The sequence below is a fragment of the Ochotona princeps genome, chromosome 10, assembly GCF_030435755.1.
Source record: "Ochotona princeps isolate mOchPri1 chromosome 10, mOchPri1.hap1, whole genome shotgun sequence".
Classification (NCBI taxonomy): domain Eukaryota; kingdom Metazoa; phylum Chordata; class Mammalia; order Lagomorpha; family Ochotonidae; genus Ochotona; species Ochotona princeps.
The window spans coordinates 44,149,607-44,172,157 of NC_080841.1; the positions used below are offsets into that span (position 1 = coordinate 44,149,607).

The 22,551-nt window shown below is 40.4% G+C and overlaps 1 protein-coding gene across 4 annotated transcripts in view; it reads right to left on the reverse strand.

The window, feature by feature from the left end:
- Positions 1-17,313, reverse strand: part of LYST (lysosomal trafficking regulator) — a 185,295-nt gene extending 167,982 nt beyond the window's left edge. For all 4 annotated transcript variants that reach the window (XM_058669377.1, XM_058669376.1, XM_004578521.3 and 1 more), the window contains exon 1: positions 17,188-17,313. The gene's annotated coding sequence lies outside the window, so the exon portion shown is untranslated. The remainder of the gene's footprint in view (positions 1-17,187) is intronic.
- Positions 17,314-22,551: the final 5,238 nt, after the last annotated feature.

Sequence of the window (22,551 nt, forward strand, 5' to 3'; positions counted from 1 at the left end):
ACTAGATCAGGGAAAAGCCAGGCTGGGCTGATTATTCCTGTGGGTGCAAGCATAAATTAGAGTGGGTGAGGGATGTATGGGCTTGGCCGCAGCATCAGCTGGCAGAAGCTGGCACTGGGGACTAATCCTGTCAAGTCAAATCACAGAACCACCTAAAGAGTGCATAAACCGGGACAGAGAGACCTGGGAGGGAAAAAGTGGGTTCCCCCTTCTTGGGTCACTATTCCTGTGGGAGAGCATGAAAACTAGGACGGGGGCTGGGATGGCTAGATAGAGAGGCACTCAACAACACCCGTGAGGGCTGGATGGTTGAGTTGGTTAGATAGAACTAAGCTTTAATACCCATTGACAAGTACAAGAGCCAAATGGGATGGGGGACAGACTGGTCTTCTGCTACACATACTGGCAAACCAGGGTAGGGGGTGGGCCTGGTGGGGGTTATCGTGGGTCGCCCCGACTAGGCTTCAGCTCCCACTGGTTGATGTAAGGGCCAAACCAGACTGGACTGCAACACCCACTGGTTCCAGTGCAACTCGGGACTGAAAACAGAACCAACCCAGCAATTGAAACCACCAGCTGATCGGGGTGATGGACTGTGCCGGGCCCTGTGCTTGCTAGAACATACAAGAAACTAGTCTGGGAATACCTCAGAGTTTCTTTGGAGATCTCCCCAATTGAACTGCTGGACTCAGAACTCTAATCAAGAAAAGACAGAAGACAGAACAGATCAATCATTCATCTCAGCTACATGTTGGCAGCGAAATATGGGGCAAAGGGAGACTTTATGATGGACCATATCAATCAGTGGACGACCTCATCAAGCGAAACTGGCAGCGATTCAGAACTAGAGAACTATTAACACCACTTGAGCAAATATCTCAGAGCATGCCCCACATCCGGGACTTGGGGTGGGCGGGAAACCGGGTGGGGCTTCTCCCTCAATATCCCCCTTTACCTAAGATACATGATGGAAACAATATGGACATAATAGTATTACCCACTTCCCTATCCCCCTGAACCTTTTTTTTTCTTTAACTGTAATTAACTATGTAAAGATTGTCAACAACAATACAATAAAATAGATTAAAAAAAAAAAAAGAAAATAAGGGCTGGCTGATAAGGATTTAACTATGCTAAATCCTGTCTCTCTAAAGTTCAATATGTATTGATGACAGACTCATGAGGAACTTTCCCAAAGATCTCACATATTCTTCACAACATATCAGTAAAAACCTTCAGAGAAAAAAATAACGTAACAATATGTACAGCATTTTGTAAAAGACACAAATAAAGGAAAGAACATGATGACAGAATTCACGCATCTTCATAATAGTTGACAAACACAAGACACTCTCTGAGGTCAATAGGACTAAAGTCCCAGAATTGGTAAGTAACCACTCTCTCGTCAACTGTCTAGGTGTTGTATAATATTTTGTAAACTAATTAACTAGAACTAAAATGACCTATTTTAGAGGACACAGCCTTTGCTCTTCTATCAGGTAAAAATTAGACAATGGGAAAAGAGCATTCCTTAATAGTAAAAGCTGTTTCTAAACAGTATGTAGAACCTGTACTCAAATCCAGTAGATTGTAACCCGCAAACCTGAAAATAAAATGTTAAAGTCTCTCCCTATGAATTTCTGTTAACTGTAACACAGAGCTACCTGTATGAAACACAGAAAACTTGGGGGTGGGGTGGGAGATTAGGAACTGACCTTGTTCATATTAACAGGATTGTCTTCAAAGAATAAACCAGTTAGGACAGACATTTGGCCTGAGAGCTATAACACTGCCTGGGATGCCTGCATCCCATATGGGACTGCCAACTTCAACTCCCAACAGTACTCCTGATCCCAGCTTACTGCTAATGCATATCCTGGAAGGCAGGAGTGACTGTTTAAATGCTTGTGGCAGACACAGACTAAGTTCCAAGCTCCAGACTTTAGCCTGGTCCAGACTTGCTTATTCTGGGTATTTGCGGGATGACCAGAGGATGAGAGCAGAGCCTATCTCTCAGATAACATAAATCTTGAAAATAATAAACTAATTGAAACATATCACTTGATTTATACGGTATTTATTATTTGAGAATCAGAAGAAAGAGCCACACAGCGTTATGATACCCCAGTTTTCGAAGGTGCCTTCTGAGCCAGGGTTGTACCAAGCCAAAGCCAAGGGAACTCAACCCAGTTGCACAAGGTTGGGAGCAGAGCCCTAACTACTTGTACCATCACCTACTGTCTCCCAGTATCTACATTAGCAGGAAGGTAGGACTTAGGTCCAGGATTCAAGCCCAGGTACATCCAGCACAGATGTGTCTTGATACTAAGTCAAACATCTAACCCTAAATAACACAACATTCAAGAAAGATAGTATCTATCAACTTAATATCATGCAGCTTTCTGGTCCAATACTAAATGTGTTAACCAAAACCCTCAGAACAACTCTCAGCTAAAGATCTGAAACAGAAAGCTGATTGTGTGTGTGTGTGTGTCCGTGTGCATGTAGTATAAACATTATTATAATCTATTCCATATTGACTAATAAGTATACTCCTTTAAGAAAATAGAAACAAAATTTTGTAGTCACTATGAAAAATTAAAATATATTTGAATGGGCTTTCTTTCATGAAATTCCTCTTGGATTTATAATGCATATCAAGGAAGGACAGAAGACCTTAACAAAGTTCTAAAATAACTTGAGAACAGAGTCCATAATTACTTAGGAAACAAGGCAATGGTTTCACAAACTGAAATCTTCCCTAAAGCAAATCACAATCCCGTAATTACTGAAAATTTACCACTCGGGGGCTTGCTTAACATCCACTGAACCACCTTCATTGAGCCAGTTAACCTCAAAAGAAATTTTAATTATTATTAGGAGCTCAGGTCCTTCATGACAGTTACTAAACTTGATTCTGTGAACTGTGCTTTAAAGAGCATATGACATACATTCCTACAAAGTTAGGACTGTGGTTTCTTCAGACGCTAACTTGGTGGATAGCTTCTGGAAGGCAGTGGAATTAAGGCCTTAAACCACAGACACTACAAAGTCTGGGTAACAATCCATGCCTCTAACTTGAATTTCCTGCAACACAATTTTTACTCTCTCCCACTACTCTCCCTGACAAGCAGTAGGCGGGGAGATTCCTGTACCCCCAAATCATTTGTGTCCAATCCAGTCATCTGAGGAAAGGGCTCCAAAAGTAAAGAAGACTGGAAATAAACACAGGCCGCCCAACTTGGTAGGTCATTCAGCACCTCTCCAAATTTTCCCAGAGTTCTCTCACAATGACACACTCGCTATTCTGTAGTTTAAATAAAGAACAGGCCTATGATGTTAGCACCTCATACAGGTGGATGGATTCTATAGACAAAAGCACTCAAAAACAGATAGAGGTTAAGAGATTTCCTAAAAGTCATAGGTCTTATTAGCTGCATCTATAGATTACTATCCTATCCATTCCTATCGGATGTTTTCCCTAAAACTGCATGAAACAAAGTAAATATAATTGCTTTTTATTGCCAAACTTATCTTTCACAATCCTACCTGTTAGAGTCTAGTGATTTGGTCTGGCATTAAATATAGCTATAATTAGTTAGTGACCCTGTGTCTCATTTACATGCTGTTTTTATTCCTCAGAGCACTACAAATTTCCTGTCACCTTAAACCTCTCAAGGTGTTGTTAATTGATTTTACCTTTTCCCAGGTTTCCAGATTTATAACAAGAGGTTAATAACCTAGGGAAGGGGGAACCCTGCTCCTCATAGAAAGAAGCATTTATACTTTAACCAGAAGAAACACTTCCAGCTCTAACTAAAATTTCAGCATTAGAAGGGTAAGAGTTAGCTCTGACCTAGATGTTGCATATTAAAAAATGTGGGACTATAATAATGCCTAACAAGTGAATATGAAAATAAATGGTTGTATAATACTGAGGGAAATGAGCCAATCCCAAAAGGTTAAATACCACATGTTTGCCTTAATTTAAGATGATATGATGTTATGTATAACATGTTATGTTATGAATGTTATATGTTGTGTATAAACTAAAATTGAAATGTCAGTGAGGTGGTCATAGAAGGTGGCTAGGAACTCGCATTTACTTTCAACATATTGGTTACTCATTACTATGTCAATTAATTCCATAATGATGTAAATTTTTGTTGATGGTATCTTGGAGCTTTCAATTGACTGGGATGATACTCTGCTGGCTCTGTCTTCAGACCAGAAAGGGTATACCTAAGAAGCCGTTGAACTTGACTGGACAATAAGATGCTGGACTCTATGTTTGGTATACGCTTGCAATGGGGGAATCTCAACTGAACTTGAGCTGTGGTTATGCAACAAGGTGGAGGAATCCACCATGGTGGGAGGGTTTGGGGAGGGGTGGGGAGAACCCAAGTACCTATGAAACTGTGTCACATAATACAATGTAATTAATGAACTAAAATAATAAATAATAATAATAATAAAAAGAAAATAAATGGTTGTAATGTTCTGACATTTATTTTGTATTATATATTTAGGTTAATTCAAAATGGAAAAAATGCTTAATGAAATATTTTCAATTTATGTAGAATGCATGAGCTATTTTTTAAAAGAACACTCAAAACTGTGCAAGAGCAGTGGCCTAAGAAAGTAGTGGCCCAGAATTTTTCTTATATATTTCTGGGAGTCCAAATCGACATAGCCTTTCTCCCTCCCTAGGTCCAGAAGTCTTGGTTAACCTCTTTATTCCAGCTGTCTTCAAGCCTATGGTGTGCCTAGGGAAAAGAACCTACTCTGGCTTCTTGTATGACGAGAAAACTGGCCAACAAAGGAGACTTAGGCACAGAATAACAAGGCAAAATCTTAATGGAAATTCAGAGAAAGTCATACCAAAATGTTTCAAACTTAATTAAGCCTTCAACAAGAAGTTCATTTCTCCAAAACAAAACAAGACAAAACAGCATTTCTGTATATGATGTTAAGCACTGTAATTCTGAGATTCTAGGATTACAGGGAGGCTGAACCAAAAGAAATAAGAAGGTCCCTCCAAGTAAATCATCCCCCCAGCTTCACACACCTGCAGGAAGGAACGTGTTATTTCTAAGTTGACTGTTCATTCATCATCAAAACAGACCCCTGAAAGTTTACAGAATGAACGTATGGTGATGACCTAAGTGCTACTTACCACACACTAGGCAGAACTGTGAGCATGCTAAATTCAATATTGGTTTAACCATTGTAACTGTCTCATAAGTCACATTATTGTCTCTATCAGTCACACACTGGAAACAAGTGTAGTAAGGTTAGGCAACTGCTCAGTCACAGAGCCATAAGTGTCAGAGCCAGAATCAAGCAATCTTTGTATTCTATTTATCAACTTTGTTCTCCGAAACAAACACTGACTCTTTCCTCCAACAAACCAACCATCTTTCTCATTCCCATTTCAGTTTATAGGTCCTACCTGGTTCACTTGGACAACAAGGCAGAACAGTGCTCACCTGGAGATGAGTCAATTCTTCCTCTAGGCGCTCACAGGTTTATATATGCATGTGCTACTCAGTACCTTTTCAACCTTAGGTACTTAATTTCTTCTTTTAAGCCTCAGTCTTCTATCCATATAGCAGAGCTCACAGGAAGACCTACTGTTGTATAAAAATGCAAGGATACAGTACATGTAAAACACATGGCACTGTACCTGGCAGGCTGTAGAAGACCAATAATTATTAGCTATTATCACCACTTCCTTAAATCTGGTCCCTCTTCTCTACCCTGATGCCTGAACATTCTCAGAATCTCACCTCCTCTCTCACTTGCAATACCAGCCAGTTTTCTGCATCTGTTCCGGTTTCCATCCAATCCAAATCCTGTAACTGCTAAAAATGTCACTCAAATTTGTTGGAATCACAAATGATAACTTAATTTGTAGAGAACAAGCTCTCAATTCATTATCAGAGCATGCAAAAGACCCTGTATATCTTAGTCTTTACAAGCTCTCAGCACTCCCTGTAACATATTGTACTATCCCATAAATTCTTCAGAGTGCATATTTTCTCAACACTGTTTCACTTAAAAAAAATCATACTGGTCTTGTTATGGAAGTTTCCTTTGATTCCCCTATTACTTTTCTACAAACTATTTTAGCATTGAAGATACATATTACAGTACTGTACTTACTTTCCAAACTATGTTATACTTTCCTTAAGGAAAATGAAATCTTGTTTGTTCACAAAATCATTAGTGCCACAAACACCAGTTCACTTCATAGTAACTTTGACAGAAAACACTTTAATATTCAACTATCTTTAGGAAATCATCCCACAGCTCAGGTTATGAGAAATAAACAGGTAAACTTAAGAAAGCTTTTCTTGGGGCTCGGCAGCATGGCCTAGTGGCTAAGGTGCTCGCCTTGATCCCATATGGCCGCTGGTTCTAATCCCGGCAGCTCCACTTCCTCTCTAGCTCTCCTCCTCTCAGTATATCTGACTTTGTAATAAAAATAAAATAAATCTTAAAAAAAAAAAAAGAAAGCTTTTCTCTTTTCCATAATAAGCACTGAAAGAAAATGCCACAGAAGTATCTGAAAGCTTTACCAGAATGCATTTATATTAAAAACAAAACTTTAGCATACTTTAGATGTCTAAAGATGTTTTGATGTTCAATGCTATGCAAAAGATTGTAATTCAGAGTACACAGTCTACACATTCTTAAAAATCATTTATGGGCAATAATAGCTCTCCCAAATAAATGCTAAACGCACAGCCTGAAGCTTTACCATAAGTGCAAAATGAAAATAAAAATAATTCATATAGTAACTATATAATAACCAACAGAATTGTCATATAAAGGTGTATCCATAGTACATATGAACATATTGTGCATATGAATATATATGTATATTGCAATACAGCAAAAGATTCAACAAAATAAGATTTTAAAATACTGATCAATATTGTGGCAGGCATTTTGTACAGTGCCTACAACACCACTTGGAATGGCGGCATATAAACCCAGAATTCCTGAGTTTAAGTATCCACTCTTCTCTTCCACCCAATTTACTACCTGCAAACCTCCTGCAAAGCAACAGTGCTGGCTCCTGTGATGAAGTCCCTGTCGCCCACATGAGAGACCTGAGCTCAGTTTCTATCTCCTGGCTTTAGCCTGGCCTGGCACTTTTGTTGCAGACATCTGGAAAGTAAACCAGTACATGATAGCCATCTCTCTCTCTCAATCTTTCAAACGAATAAAATTTTTAAATTTTAAATAAAAATCTAAAAACAAAGAAATGCTGAACACAAATATATTCACAAACTTTAAAGATACCTTACAAGGATAGAGAGCATGTTTCCTCTTCCTGGTGTAATTATTACAGAAAATAATACATTTAGTTTCTCTATTGAAGTGATAAAAATTTAGTTGAAGTAACATAAATATATGTTGACTATAGTAAAATGTTTCACATGAAAAACAGCAAGATCAAACCGAGAGCTGCTTGCTGAATCTACTGCTCTCTAACCATCCGTGAAGATGGAGAGTTAGGAGAGAAGGGCATAGTTATTGGAGGGTGGGAAACGAGAAGTGGAATAATATAGCCAGGTTCTGAGCTAAGTCATTTCAAATTCATCCAACGCTCCAAGTTGTTCCTATCACTTTGGGTATCATCAGAATTCATTTCATAACTAAGGTCTGGCTTCAGATATGGAAAAAAATGTGTTAAAGTTACAGCCAATGTATATATTATAAATCAAATACTACAGGTTTTTATGGTATATAGACATCTTCCAATCACAAGATTACTTTCTTTTCTTTAATTTTTATTTTTGATGATGTTTGCATAGTTGATCAGGGTGGGAAGGTTCCATGGTTAGGGGAAAGTGAGTGAGATCATTGTTACCGAATTTTTTTTCTTCTTCCTGTATCTGGGGAAAGGGGGGAGATAGGAAAGAAGCCACACCCAGCTTTCTACCAACCCCACTACCCAGGGATGGGGGACAGCTACCAGATATCAACCCAGGGACCCAAGGTGGAGCATGCACCCAGGATTCTGATTCAGTGATTTTAATAGCTCTGAAATGCTGCCATTCTCACCAATTCAAGGATTATTTTTGTAAAGTGCATTAAAATGCTAAGGACCTTCGTGGTATAGTTGAAAAAAAATGTCAGAATAAAAGTCAAGAGAGTTCTGTTTCACCTCAAACTTCAGGAAAAATTAGCAGCAAAGAAAATAGCAAAGAAAATTCAAAAAATGATAAGGGATTTTAATCTTTTTTTTTAAAGAAAGGTTTATTTGAAAGACAGAATGACAGAGAGAGAAATAGGAAGAGGGAGTGAGAAAGAAACAGACATCTTCCAACTGCTGTTCACTCCCCAGATGGCCATTATAGCCAGGGCCCGGCCAGGTTCAAACTAAGAGCCTGAATTCCATTTAGGTCTCCCCTGGGGATGGAAGGAGCTGAAGGACTTGGACCATAACTGCCTTATCAGTTGCAATAGCTGGGAGCTGGATCAGAGACTTGAACCAGCACTCTAACACAGGATGACAGCACTGCCAATCAGTGTTTCAACTCACTATACGGCAACCCCAGCCCAAGGATTTTACAACATTCTATGTCATAAGGGAAGAAAAGTCAAATAGAGTCTAGACAAACAAGTAAATATAAAAGTATAAGAAGAATAAATTGATAGATTTAAGTAGTTGTCCTACAAGTTATACCAGTAAAACTTCCTCTTTTGCCATTGGCCAGAATTCACTGAATTTTGCACTTCAGTGAATGAATAACCCAGAAACAATAACAATAGACACATTTTATGAACTGTTAAATATGTTTAGTTGCCCTTTCAAGTAAGCCATGTTGTTATGACAAAAGAAATAATTCCTACCATTGTCTTAATTTCATACTCATCCAGTGTATTAATGCTACTGAAATAATATTTATGCAATTAAGACTACTATTCTTCTCTCTGAAGAACTAAGACAAATGAACTAAGAATTACTAAGAATCATAGTAAAAATCACATCTTGATCATACCATTTTTTTTTATTTTTTAAATATCAAAATTTTTTAACTTTAATCTTTTCATAATTTATCAGTGAAAGAGACAGAGATTTTCCATCTGCCAGTTCACTCCTCAAATGCCTTCAACAGCCCCAGCTGGGCTAGGAGGAAGCCAGAAGTCAGCCTCTCACACAAATGTCTGAGGACCAACTATCTGAGCCATTAACTTGCTGCTTAACAAAGTGTGCATGAGCAGGAAGCCAGAATTCGAAGCAGAGCTAGGATTTGAACCCAACTGCTCCCATACGAGATGTTAATGTTGTTTTATAGTTTGTAATTCTACAAAAGCACATTGGTTATTTATACTAAATAAACAGAAACAGCTAAATACTGAGTTCAGTCAAGACTCAAATGCTACACCACCAAAAATGCACATACAGTTCAGTTAACTATCCAATATTTCCACTGCACAAAGTATACAATTTCAAAAGAGAGACAAGGAGCAAGAGATAAGTACAAGAATAAATCACTATGACATAATAAATCTATCATAACCACCATCTCAGTGGTGGAACATGGTCAGGCCCCAAAACAAATCTTGAAAAGCAGAGAAAAAAAGACAACTATAAAGTCTGTCCATCCTGGGCCCAGTGCATTGGCTCAAATGGCTAAATCCTCCACTTCCAAGCACCAGGATCCGATATGCACACTGATTTGTGCCCCAGCTGCTCCACTTATGATCCAGCTCCCTGCTTATGGACTAAGAAAATAGCAGAGGACGACCCAAAGCCTTGGGACCTTGCATCCGTGTCGCATCCTGTGCATGCAAAGCAAGGATTTTAGCCACTAGGCTAATGTGCTTGGCCCCAACTTCAGAGTCTTAAATTTAAAATAAATACTTCCATTTTTTCCATCTCTAGCACTCCTTTATGTCCATTAAACCAACCCCTTACTCATTGATACTCTTCATCATCTTTATTCTCCTCATTTATCAACCTCATCTTGGCTGGCTTTCTTAGGCAGTTCTTCCGTAAACAAATTCATTGCTACCCTTCAGTCTTTGACTTCATACTAACTCCCTACTTAAATACTCCATCAAACCTTCCTTTCCAATCCCCATCCAGGTTCAAGCTACTTTTCTATACGCACTGTTGCATGGAATGGTGGAGAATACTGCATACTCATTTTTGTCTGTCTGTATGTTTTGTATTCAAGTCTTGGGAGGGTATTCATCACTATTCAGTAATTAGGTTACTCCATCCCCACACCATTTTAAGTCCCTTTTCCAGTCATAATGGTAATGGCCATGTTATTTCAATATCAGTAGACAACCTTGTTTAATGGATAAAGGAGATACTGCTTTTGGATACTGATGTCTATACCCACTCCCCATTTTAGAAGCATCCCAGTGTTCTTCAGAACAACCCTTTCACCATGATCTGGTCTTCCACTCTGAGACCACATTTGATCAAGTGCCTTCTAACTTGGTGTCTCCAATTTTCTTCCTCTTCAATGATCCCTTCCCTTCCATCCACTAGAAAATCTTTGACTTCTCTGTCCACAAAGAAAAACAAATTTTCCATTTATCATATCTATCTGCTCAAGTTTCCATTCACTGTCCTCCTTTTATTACCAAAAGTATTTGGAAGAGTATGAGCATTCACTGAATGAATGAAGATGTTATTAGGTAATACAACAGCTAATCTCAATGAATTAAAGAAAACTGACAGTTTTAACATATCCAAATCTATTTCACCAACTGTATCTTAAAAATTAAGAACAGCTATCCACACCTTTACTTATTTTGCCAATTCTACTCTACTCTTTACCTTATATGCAAGCAAGTCCTTTCTAAATATCTCTCCCATCTGTCCCCTTTATGGTTTTCTGGGCTGCTACTGTTGAGGCCTTCCTCATCTTTCTCATCACTAATTCACAAAGTTGTCATGAAGTTAAATGATGGGAAATTTACTCAGTAAATTGTAAAGTGTTATACAAAGATGACTGTATATTCTATTTTTGGCAAAGTGAACATGAGGTTAGCTTAAAATGTGTTCTTAAAGAGTAAATTCTGGGTCTTAGTAACCAGTGCTTTCTTTTTTAATCACAAACCACGAAGCATCTGGCAATCTGATATGTAATTTTTCTAGACATCAGTCAGCATCTGTATAGTTTCTGGGGGGGTAATCTCTTCTTCCCTACATTTTTAAATACGAAACACGGCAATTCTTTAGGATTCTGGAAAAATCTTCTATTCATTTTACTTTGGGAAAAAAATGTAGACTTTATTTTTTTAGAACAGTTTTAGATTAGATTCACAGAAAAATCAAGGCAAAGTACAAAGTTCCTCCACATCTCTGCCACCACACACACACACACACACACACACACACACAGAGTCCCCATCACTAGACACCATACATCACAGAGGTACATTGGTTACCACTGATAAGCCTATGTTAACACACCATTCTCACCCAAGATCCATAATTCAAGGTTCACTCTTGGAGTTGTACATCTACGGGTTTCGACAAGTGAATGTATTTGCCAAAGGCTTATCAAACAGGAATGGCTGCAATGCCCTGAAGATACTCTGTTCTTCCTCTGTCTTGTCATTTCTCCTTCCCCTCAACCGCTGCCATCCACTGATCCTTCCACTGTCTCCACAGTCTTCCCTTGGCCATAATGCCATATTGGAAATATTTCGTCTCTTTAAAATGGCATACAGTCTGCTTAGCTTGACTCCTTTCACTCAGCAACATGCACTAAAGATTCCTCTATGTTTCTTCGTGGTAATGCTTTTTAAATGCTACTTTATTAAGAAATAATTGGCATACAGAATCACACACATCATAAGTGCATAGGTTGGAAAGTATGCACACTCATGAAACCATCATTATAATCAAGACAGTGAACATATCTATCTGGCACTCCAAGTTTCTTGGCACATTATTTGTTCTTCTTCCCTCCTGTCCCCACTCTCAACCCTTACACAGATCTCTACTGATCTGCTTTCTGTCACTATATATTAGATTGAATCTCTAGTGGCCAGTGCCATGGCTCAACAGGCTTATCCTCCATCTTTAAGCACTTGCATCCCATACGGGTGTCATCTGTCTCCAGATCCTAAGCCAGATCCTTGCTTATGGACTGCAGAGGATGGTTTAAGTCCTTGGGCCCCTACACGCAGGAGGCAGACCCAGAAGCCCCTGGCTCCTTGCTTAGGACTGGCTTAGCTCTGACCATTGCAGCTAAAGATATCTTTCAGTTTCTCCTTCTCTCTGTAAATCTGTCTTTCAAATAAAAACAAATCTTTTAAAAAATGCATTTCTTAGGGACCTAGTGCAGTGGCTTAGCGGCTAAAGTCCCTGCCTTGAACACACCAGGATCCCATATGGACGCCCGTTCTAATCCCAATGCCCCTGCTTCCCATCCAGCTCCCTCCTTGTGGCCTAAGAAAGCAGTCAAGGATGGTCTAAAGCCTTAGTATCCTGCATCCACGTGGGAGACCTGGAGGAAGGTCCTGGCTCCTGGCTTCGGATTCACTCAGCTCCAGATGTTGTGATTGCTAGGGGAGTGAATTATCGAACAGAAGATCTTCCTCTGTGTCTCTCCTCCTCTCCGTATATCTGATTTTGCAATAAAAATAAGTAAATCTTTTTAAAAATGTATTTCCTAGAATTTTACAGATGGGACTTTATGGTGTACATGGACTTTTGGGGGAGGATCCTTTTTGTCATGTAGTGTAATATTTTAGGATCTGTTCATGTTACTGCATCATTCCTTTTACATTGCCAAGTAGCTTCTGTACATGAGCGTATCTTTACTTTTTAAACACAAATGGAAGTAGTTTTACAAACATTTTTATGTCTGGGTAGTACTCGATGTTCATCTAGTTCTTTCATTCATTGAAAATAGCCAGAATATCTCATTTTCTAGGCCACTTGGAGTTTCATTTTCAAAGAATCATATTCAAACAGAACAATAACTCAACTTCTGGAAAATTATTGAATCCTTTTCTTGAGTCCATATAATGAACAGTTTGAAGAATTAGTCTGATATTATTAAGTAGGATTTATGTTTGTTTCCTCGTGTTTAAAACCTATAAAGCCAAAATGGATGAGACCTCTACAAACAAGGCCAGACAGTTAAGAGGTACCAGGACAAGCATTGGTGTGAAGCAGCAATGAAAGAAATTAATGGCAAACTCCTAACTCCTAATCAATGTCTGTTTAATATCGTCATACTTTTTATTTATTTTCTATTTTTCCCAAATATTTATTTTTATTTGAAAGGCAGAATTACTGAGATAAGGAGAGACAGAAAGAGACATCTACCATACACTGGTTCACTCGCCAAATGGCATCAACACCTCAAGCTGAAATGAGGTGAAGCTGGGAGCCAGGAACTTTCTTAGAATCTCCCAGGTGGGCACAGGAGCCCGAGGACTTGGTCATTCTCTCTGCTTTCTCAGGGCACAAACAGGGAGCTGGATCAGAGGTGAAGCAGACAGGACAGGAACTGGCACTCATATTGGATGCTGGCACTGCAGGCAGAGGATAAGCCTTATGCTCCACCACACTGGGCCCTAACTTTATACTTTCTAAAGATATACTTGGAAAATTCATTTTTAAATATTAATGACTTTTCTGGTTTTTAATGTAAGGGGCAGATCCTAAATTCCAGGAGTTTGATATATTTCTGATTCCAAATTCTGTTGCCCCAAATATTAAATAATTTGATTTAAAAGATCTCAATTTATCATGTGACGGGCCATTTATTTCAAGAGATCTTTAATGAAACAAAAGAATTAAAACAATCCCTTTATGTTACTCACAATTTATTAGTAAAAAAAATTAAAAAGTTCTTTCCATTATAATTTCACAAATGGTCACTACAAATGAAACTACATTTAATAATAATATCTATGAGCTGAAAATAATTTTTTGGGGCCCGGCAGCATGGCCTGGCGGCTAAAGTCCTCGCCTTTAACGCACCGGGATTCCCATATGGGCGCCGGTTCTAATCCCAGTAGCTCCACTTCCCATCCAGCTCCCTGCTTGGGGCCTGGGAAAGCAGTTGAGGACGGCCCAATGCATTGGGACACTGCACCCGTGTGGGAGACCCGGAAGAGGTTCCAGGTTCCCGGCTTCGGATCGGCGCAGCATCGGCCCATTGCGCTCACTTGGGGAATGAATCATTGGATGGAGGATCTTCCTGTCTCTCTTCTTCTCTGTATATCTGACTTTGTATTAAAAAATAAATAAATAAATGTTTAAAAAAAAAGAAAATAATTTTTCGAACTTAAACCAAGCAGCTAAAGATAATTCAGAAAAGGATTAATCAGATGAAGGTATTTAAGCTAAATATAGCAACAAACTAACACACAACTCTGAAATTCTGGGTTATATGGCTTTCTCTAACTGAAACACATGTGTATTCTAAGTATAAGCAAACAAAGCAAAGCTACAATTGGGGAAAAATAACTAGGTTGGGTAAAAACAACCAAAAAGCAAAGGCATTAAAATAAAAGTTGGCTGTCACGCATAAAAACATTAAGCTCCTAATATTGCCAAAGTAACATAAAAGTTTCTTTCATACAAAGTCGCTAATTTACTACCAACAGTCTCCGCTTGGATGCCTAATTTCATTGTCTTAGCACCAGCTCCTAACCTTCTCCCCACCTAACCGATTCATCTCAATATGAAGCCATCCTTTCTATTTGTTTAGGACAAAAAATTTTAGTTTCAATTTGTTTTAAAGATTTATTTATTTGAAAAGCAGAGTTACAAAGCAAGAGACTGATTTTCCATCCACTGATTCGCTCCTGGATGGCCACAATGACCCACATCCTGGGCCAGACTGAAGCCAGAAGCCAGCAGCGAGGAGCTTCATTAACGTCTCCCATGTGGGTGCTGGAGTCCAAGTATCTGAGCCACCTTCTACTGCTTTCCCGGGGCTATTAGCAGGGAACTGGATCAGAAAAGCTTGAAACAACATCATGTGGTGGCTTAACATACTACACCACAATGCTGGCCCATGTCCTTTTTCATCTCTGCTACCAATTTATCTAGAAATTGAACTCTCACCAACTCTACCAATCCCACTGTGCTCCAAACTACACCACTGCTGGCCTGGTTGTGGCAGTGCTCCCAGAACTGTTATCCCCAATTCACCTCCTGCTGCCGCCACCCCTACAACAAAGCCTGTGCCCCAGACACTCCCCTGAGCAACCCTTTTAAAAGGCTCTCTAATTATATCCTTTGTTTCTTCAAAGGGATGACTCCTCTTCTCTGAGAAGTCCAGGTCCTTAGACCAACAAGGCCTTATATGATGTGGTCTCTCACACTCCTTTACTCTGACTTGACTTCTGGTCTTCTGCTAAGCCCAGCTTGATCCAACCAGCTCTGCTTTCCTCAAATACGCCAAGCAAGCTACAGGCCCAAAGCTTTTCTCACACATGCTCGAGCTGCTCCTGTGGCTCAAAGGGCCTGCGGTCCAGGAGGCCTTCCCCGGTACCTCTAATTAAACTTGAAACTGTCTTGCAAGAAGCCTGAGAAATCATTTGTTATGACACTGCCAAGGCAACTACAAGCAAGACTCAAAATCCCATAATTCTCTAGCAGGCTAATTTTTTCAGTTGATAGTGGTGTTTTGTATGGTCCTTCAGTGCTGTAGGTAAAATAAATAAATAACTCCTCCTTCCTCTTCCCCACTTCCACTTTAGCACGTAATACCACGTGACACAGCAGTACCTTGTTTATGATGTGAGTTTCCCATCAGAGGTAAACTCTAGGAAAGAGGAGATATTTATCTGCTTGGAAAAGTATCTGGCAAATAGTAGGTGCTCAAAAAAATGTTGATATTAATAGATAATTTTAAACTTTACAAATTATTTTCACGTAAATTATAGTAACTCATTTCTCCTAATGGCTCCCTGTTCTCTCATCTTTACAGTAACAATACGGATGGGCGGCAGTGACCTATCAGAAAAAAAAAAATTTGCTGGCAAAAAAAGTGTACTGGCAAAACTCTTTAAAAGACAGTACCTCATATTAGTCAACTACAGCTATAAAAATGACAGCTTACAGTCAACACCTTTATTAGCATAAGGCTTTTGGGTGTGGAAATTTAAAGCAATTGAGCACAAGAGCCAAGAATCGGCAGGAAGGAAAGCCCAATTCAATTTGTGGTATCCTGGCAATCTGCTTAAAAAAAAAAAAAAAAAAAAACTTGAGAAAACGTGAACAGAATTCCACCTTCAAGGAAACAAGGACCCGAATTAAACACTAGATTTTACTCTCTTAAAAACCTCCTGCTTGAAATAAACCCTCATCAACCATCGAGTGCTGTCACCGGGTGTGCCCTGCCTGCCCAGCATTCAGGACGTGGTTTTTGTTATGTTTTGCTTAATCCGGTAAGAATCCAGTGAGGGTTTCTTCAAGCTTCTCAGCTTGGCCCCTGCACCACTAAACCATCACGGGCCTCCACACAGAGGTACCGAGGTATTGCTGGGTTATTTCCCACACGGTTTAAACCATCACAGGCGATCCGGTAGGTCAGTCCACGCTTCAAGGATGCCCGGGACAGGCAGCAAATGTCTCGAGGGATACGCTGGAGAGAGACAGAGAGGCTCTCGGCCGCGCCAAGGGTGTCACGGGCGGAGAAAAGCGACGACGAACCGAGGAGGGCGAGCACCTCGAGAGGGGTGGGGGGCAGCGAACGGCGGCGGGGTGGTGGCGCGGAAAACTGTCAACTCCCCTAGTCAACCTGCCAATTTGGGCCAGCCTCGGGTGAGGGAGTGCCGTGTCACGGGATAAAAAAAAATACAACACAGGCAGGCAGCAAATCGCCGCCCGCCGGGAGGACCTCGCCCCCGCCGCGCCGGGAAATAAAGTTAGTGCCCGGTGACCGCGCTGCCACCGCAGTGGTCCGGAGCGGCCAGGCCCAGCTCCAGCCCCGCGGCTCCACGGCTGTCACGGGACGGCCAGGCGCCCCGGGGGGACGTCCCGGAGCCTCCGAGCCGCAGAGCCCGAGCCCCAGGCTAGGGCAGCGGAGCCGAGTCCCGCAAACGTCCACCCCCCCCACCAGCCCGCAGGCCACGACCCCCCCAAGTCCTAAACCGCCTTCCTTCCAGACCACGATTAGGTCCGAAACCTCGAGGTCTCTACTGGCATCGCAGGCGCGAGGCTGTCCCTCTTACCTGCTCTGTGGCTGACTCCGCGGTCGCAGCCCGCTCCGCCTGCACCGGGAGAATCCCGCCTAGTCCTGGCCGCCGTCGCCGCCAAGTCCCCACCCCCGCCCCCTCAGGTAACCCAGGAAACCGAGAACACCACCCCCTCCCTCCTCACAGCCTGCGCGTGCGCGCTGGGACCCGCCCGTCGCTGGGAGGCTAGCGCCCGCGTCGCAGGTGTGACGCAGAGCGCGGCGCAGCCAATGGGGACCGGAGGAAGGCGGGCCCGGTGGCTGCGAGCGCTCGTGAGCCGTGAAGGGTTCCTGGGTGCGCCGGGAGAGGCGTTCTTCTTGTGTGCTGCTCTTTCGAGTTCTCTGTGGAGCGGACTGCGGAAGGCCTCGGGGGGAGCGAGCATCGTCTGAAAAGCACCAAGCATGTGTGCTCTGTGTCTGCTTACTCATTCAAACCACACGGTCATCCTGCATCCGTGGTTAGGTTACCTTAGCCTTTTAAGAGATGTGCAAAACCATTGTATTGGAAAATCGGTGCAGAGGTGTATTTTTCAACTAGCCTATTCAAGAACACACATCTTTGCTTCTCAGGCTTCTAAACCTTCTAGATCCATGGGTATATGTTCTTGGAAAACCCAATATTAGTGTTCTCAAGGCAGTGTAGCAAGACTCAGCTTCATTTCTGGGTCAGGATTCTCCCTGCCATTGATATCTGATCACCTGACCTGCCTTCAGCAGAAACCCAGTTAGGTTGGTTCAGCCAGAATTCACCTGACAGGCTCTCCTCCCAGCACTTTTCCATTGCCCAAGATCTCTCCCTGCTCCTTCACTAGAAATCCTCATTTGTCTCTGGTATATTTGGAATGGAACCCAGTACTAGATTTAGGCCTCTTACAACTAAGTAGCTTGTCTTCCCCGGTTAAGCTTTTTTCTGTCCCGCTCTGGTTTTCTTTGACAACTGTCAGCATGATGTATGTGTCTTAATATACCAGTCCCTCCAGAGAGAAACGCTAGGTCAACACTAGCATGTTTCAGTGGCTTCACGGACTGCCAGGCCTAGCGTGAGGTCGACAGGCTGGTGCTGTCTACAGTTGATTGTTTTAAGGGTCCACTATTTGCCTCCAGTCGCTGAGATGGGCCATGGGGAAGGAGCCTGAGCTACAGAAATAACGTTTATATTATTTGGTAAACTACTTGGCTTCTCATCGACCACACTGATATAGAATCATCAACTCCGGTGCTTTTTTTTTTTTTTTGCATAAGAATCAAGAAACAGAAATAATTGAGAATATGATGTTGTACGACCCCATGCCAAATGCAACACTTGATTCCTCAGACTCCCATCTGACCTAGTGACAAACAAAGGATATAGCGCCTTACTGATGTGGTTTCAGGAGGCCCTGGAGGAAATTTCCAGCTTTAAAATATCTCTGCTCTGAATGTCTGATGTCGAACCATCAGTGGTTCATACTGTCATGAAGAAGTTGCCCATTTCCTCTGGCAGGCAGTCTTGGAAAATACAAATACTCCAAGAATGAGCAACACACAAAGCCCCTAACAAGTTTATGGAAGATTCCCCACCATTCATTTAACAAAAATATAGTGAGCACCTACTATGTGCTAAGCGCTGTGACTATGATAGGTGCTAGAGATACGTGGTATGGTCCATCATTCAAAAAGGAAGAGGAAGTCAAACTTCACGCATTTCACAATTTTACCTAATGCTGAACTTACTCTTTAAAGTACATCAACTTTCATCCATTAATCTTAAGCACCACCCCCCTTTTAAGGACAAAAGAAACCACAGAAATTTTAAATAAAATTCCAGTTTCCAAGTTCATTGAATGGAAGATAATAGATGAGCATGATTTCTTTACAGCAAAAGAGGATAAGTTTTTTTTTATGACAGGGGTACACATTTGACTCTGAACATATTATTTATTTGTAAAAGGTCGTAGAGAATGCTAAACAGCATTTTAAACAAGTTACCCTAGCATTAATTTTGTTAAGAATATCTCAGAATATCAATATTAGGTGTCGATATTAGATCCAACTTAATGTAAGGATTTCAAACGAACACAAAGATGTGTAATTAAGTCTATGGAAAGAACAAAGAATAAGAAATAGGTATATCAAAAATTAAAAAAAAAATTTAAATATATATATAGAAGGAAGTTCTATTTACATCTCACACTGGAAAGTGTCCCAATTAAAAAATTAGATACTTTACCTTTTTACCGTAATTAACTATGTAAAGATTGTCAAAAATATAATTAAAAAATTAGATACTTTAATCTTGAAATAAGAACATAACATCAAGGTTTAAAATATACAATTAAGGTAAATATGCATAAATTCACATTTAATTATTCCTTATGTTACCTTAAAATTGTTCATGGCTAAGTGGATCTGTAAATTAGTTAATGGCCCACCTCTGCTCAAAATCCCACAGTGGCTCCCTGCTTCCCCCAAGTAAAAGGCAAGATCCTTCCCATGGTTTACGGAGCTGTCCATCATCTGGCTCCTCTGCTTCTTCCTACTCTCCCCTCCTTGCAGATATACAGGCCACTCCATGTGAGCCAAGCATGCCAGATACATTTCTGTTTTGAAGCTTTTGCACTGGCTGGTTCCTCTGCTTAAAATGCTTTTTCTGCCAGTTAGGCACAGTCATAACTCTCTTATCTCCTTCACATCCTGGCTCAGATTTCACCTCTCAATGATGTTCCATGAAATGCACTGGAATCACAACAAATTTGTGAGATGGTAGAATAAATACAAGACTACAATTTTGTTCCAATCTAACATGGTGCTGGCAGGCTTCTGGAATAGAGTTAAGATTCCACTTGGGACACCCTGCATCTAAAATCAAAGTGCCTGAGCCTGGGTCCCAGCCCTGCTTCTAACTCCAGCTTCCTGATAGCTTGCCTCCTGGGAGGCAGCTGATCCCAGCTCAAGTAGCTGACTCCCTGCCACTTGGGTGGAAGACCTGGATTGAGTTTTGGGTTCCTAACTTCAGCCTAGCCAATTCTAGCTGTTGTAAGCATCTGGGGACTGAACCAGTGAATGGAAGACTGTCTCTATTGATCTGTTCCCAAATAAATATTTTTTTTAAAGATTTATTTTTATTACAAAGTCAGATATACAGAGAGGAGGAGAGACAGAGAGGAAGATCTTCCATCCGATAGTTCACTCCCCAAGTGAGCCGCAACAGCCGGTGCTGCGCCGATCCGAAGCTGGGAACCAGGAACCTCTTCCGGGTCTCCCATGCGGGTGCAGGGTCCCAAAGCTTTGGGACGTCCTCTCCTGCTTTCCCAGGCCACAAGCAGGGAGCTGGATGGGAAGTGGAGCTGCCGGGATTAGAACCGGCGCCCACATGGGATCCCGGTGCGTTCAAGGCGAGGACTTTAGCTGCTAGGCCACGCCGCTGGGCCCCCAAATAAATATTTTTAAAAATTTTTAAATAGGTAAAACTACAATGATTGAAATTATACCTTTTACTATAGACCAAGTAATTATTCTTTAGAAATCATACGCAGATTTTATATGTGAGTACTTCAATTTATTAAAGTGTTTATGAATATTTATGTATGTTTCAATTTTTATGTATGTATGTATGCAATCTTATTGACATGATCAATTCATGTCAATTGTTAGCAACTCTGGCTCCTTTCTGCAAAAGTTATCACACTAGGTAATCTTACTAAATTAAGATTCTCTTATGTAATTTTCTCAATTAAATCACCAATCAAATTTTGAATCCCCCAAAATAGCTATACTGTTGTTAACAAGTTTTATATCATCGCATTAAAAGATTTGTAATCATCAAAAAATAGTTTATGATCATTTCAACGAGCTAGAAGTGTTGAAATTTCCTTGATAGTGGAAACTTCATGCTGAATGTGTCTTAATGTGATGCTTTCATTTATAAGCAAAACTGTACTTGTGGGCAACACTGTCATTAATTCTCATAAAACATTTTTTTAACTTTCAAATTCCAACCTGTTTTTCTGCTTAAAATAGAAAATATAGGGCCAGCATCATAGTGCAGAGGATTAAACCACTGCCTGCAATACTGGCATCCCAGGAGTTCTGGCTGGAGTCCTAGCTGCTCTACTTTTGACTCAACTCCCCGCAAATGTACTTGGGAAAGCATTAGAAAACGGCCCGACTTCTTGGGCCCCTGGCCACCATGTGGGAGACCTGGATGCAGATCCAGGCTCCTGGTTTTCTTGCTGCAGCCATTTGGTCAGTGAACCAACCGTTGGAAGATCTTTCTCTCTTCCTCTTTTTCTCTACAACTCTGCCTTTCAAAAGAAAAAACAATTATTTTAAAAAGAAAAAAAATCAGGAAATACATGATATAGTAATCCAAGGATTAAACCAATATAGAGAATGAAAATATTCAGTGATTTTATTCCAAAGATTAGTAGTAGCTGATACACATGCCTACAGATATAATACATGTACATGTTATTCACTGTAATTATTACTGTCACCATTATTATTGAAAAAGAGAACCTTCAGTCTACCATTGAGCTTAGTTCTTTGCCAAAAGACTTATTGTTTTAATAGCTAAGAGTTGTCTTAATTCTCAATGTACATCTGTAACCAACTAATTAACTTTCAAATGTAATCACATGAACTATTATTTTGGAATGGCAAGCTAAATCTGTTCTACATAATAGATAGGCTAAGTGTAAGGGGATTAGGAAACATTATCGCTAGAAATGCAGGTTAAAAGCCAAAAGCCCAGGTGATCTGATCAGGTCAAAGCTTAAGGCAGCCCTTTTTAAAGGAAATTAAAACCAGAGAGAAGTCCCAGTTATCAGCAGGTTTATGCACTAGAATAACCCTTGGCCAGCTCAAAGCAACAGTTGGAAAGAACAGTCATATTCACAATTTCACTGCCTACTCAAATACAAAATTGTATTATGTAAAAAGATTCTTAATATGCATTGTATTTTACACACAATTTTGGATCATTTCAAAAAATGTCTCTAACTCCACCTAGTACTATAAACAGAATCCACTATTAAGATGGATTCATTATTGGAGGCTTTCATTTAGTTAATGAGTATTTATATGCAGTTGGCAATATTCAAGGCTTGGGAATTCAAAGGTAGTTGAGAGAAATACCAGATGGGCAAGAGCTCCAAATAGTGAAGCAAGCATTCCCAGGAGTGAGGGTCATGGCAGCATCAGGAATACAATTCTCTGGAACAGCAAGAAAAGACATCTAATCTGCATGCCAGGATCAGAAAAGGCTTCGTAGAAAGGCTGAAGACTTGGGACTTAAAAACTCAATAGGCAAAAATATGCAAAAAAAAAATTTTTTTAATTAAGTGATTGAGTTTATGGAAAAAAAAAAACAAATTCAGTTTTT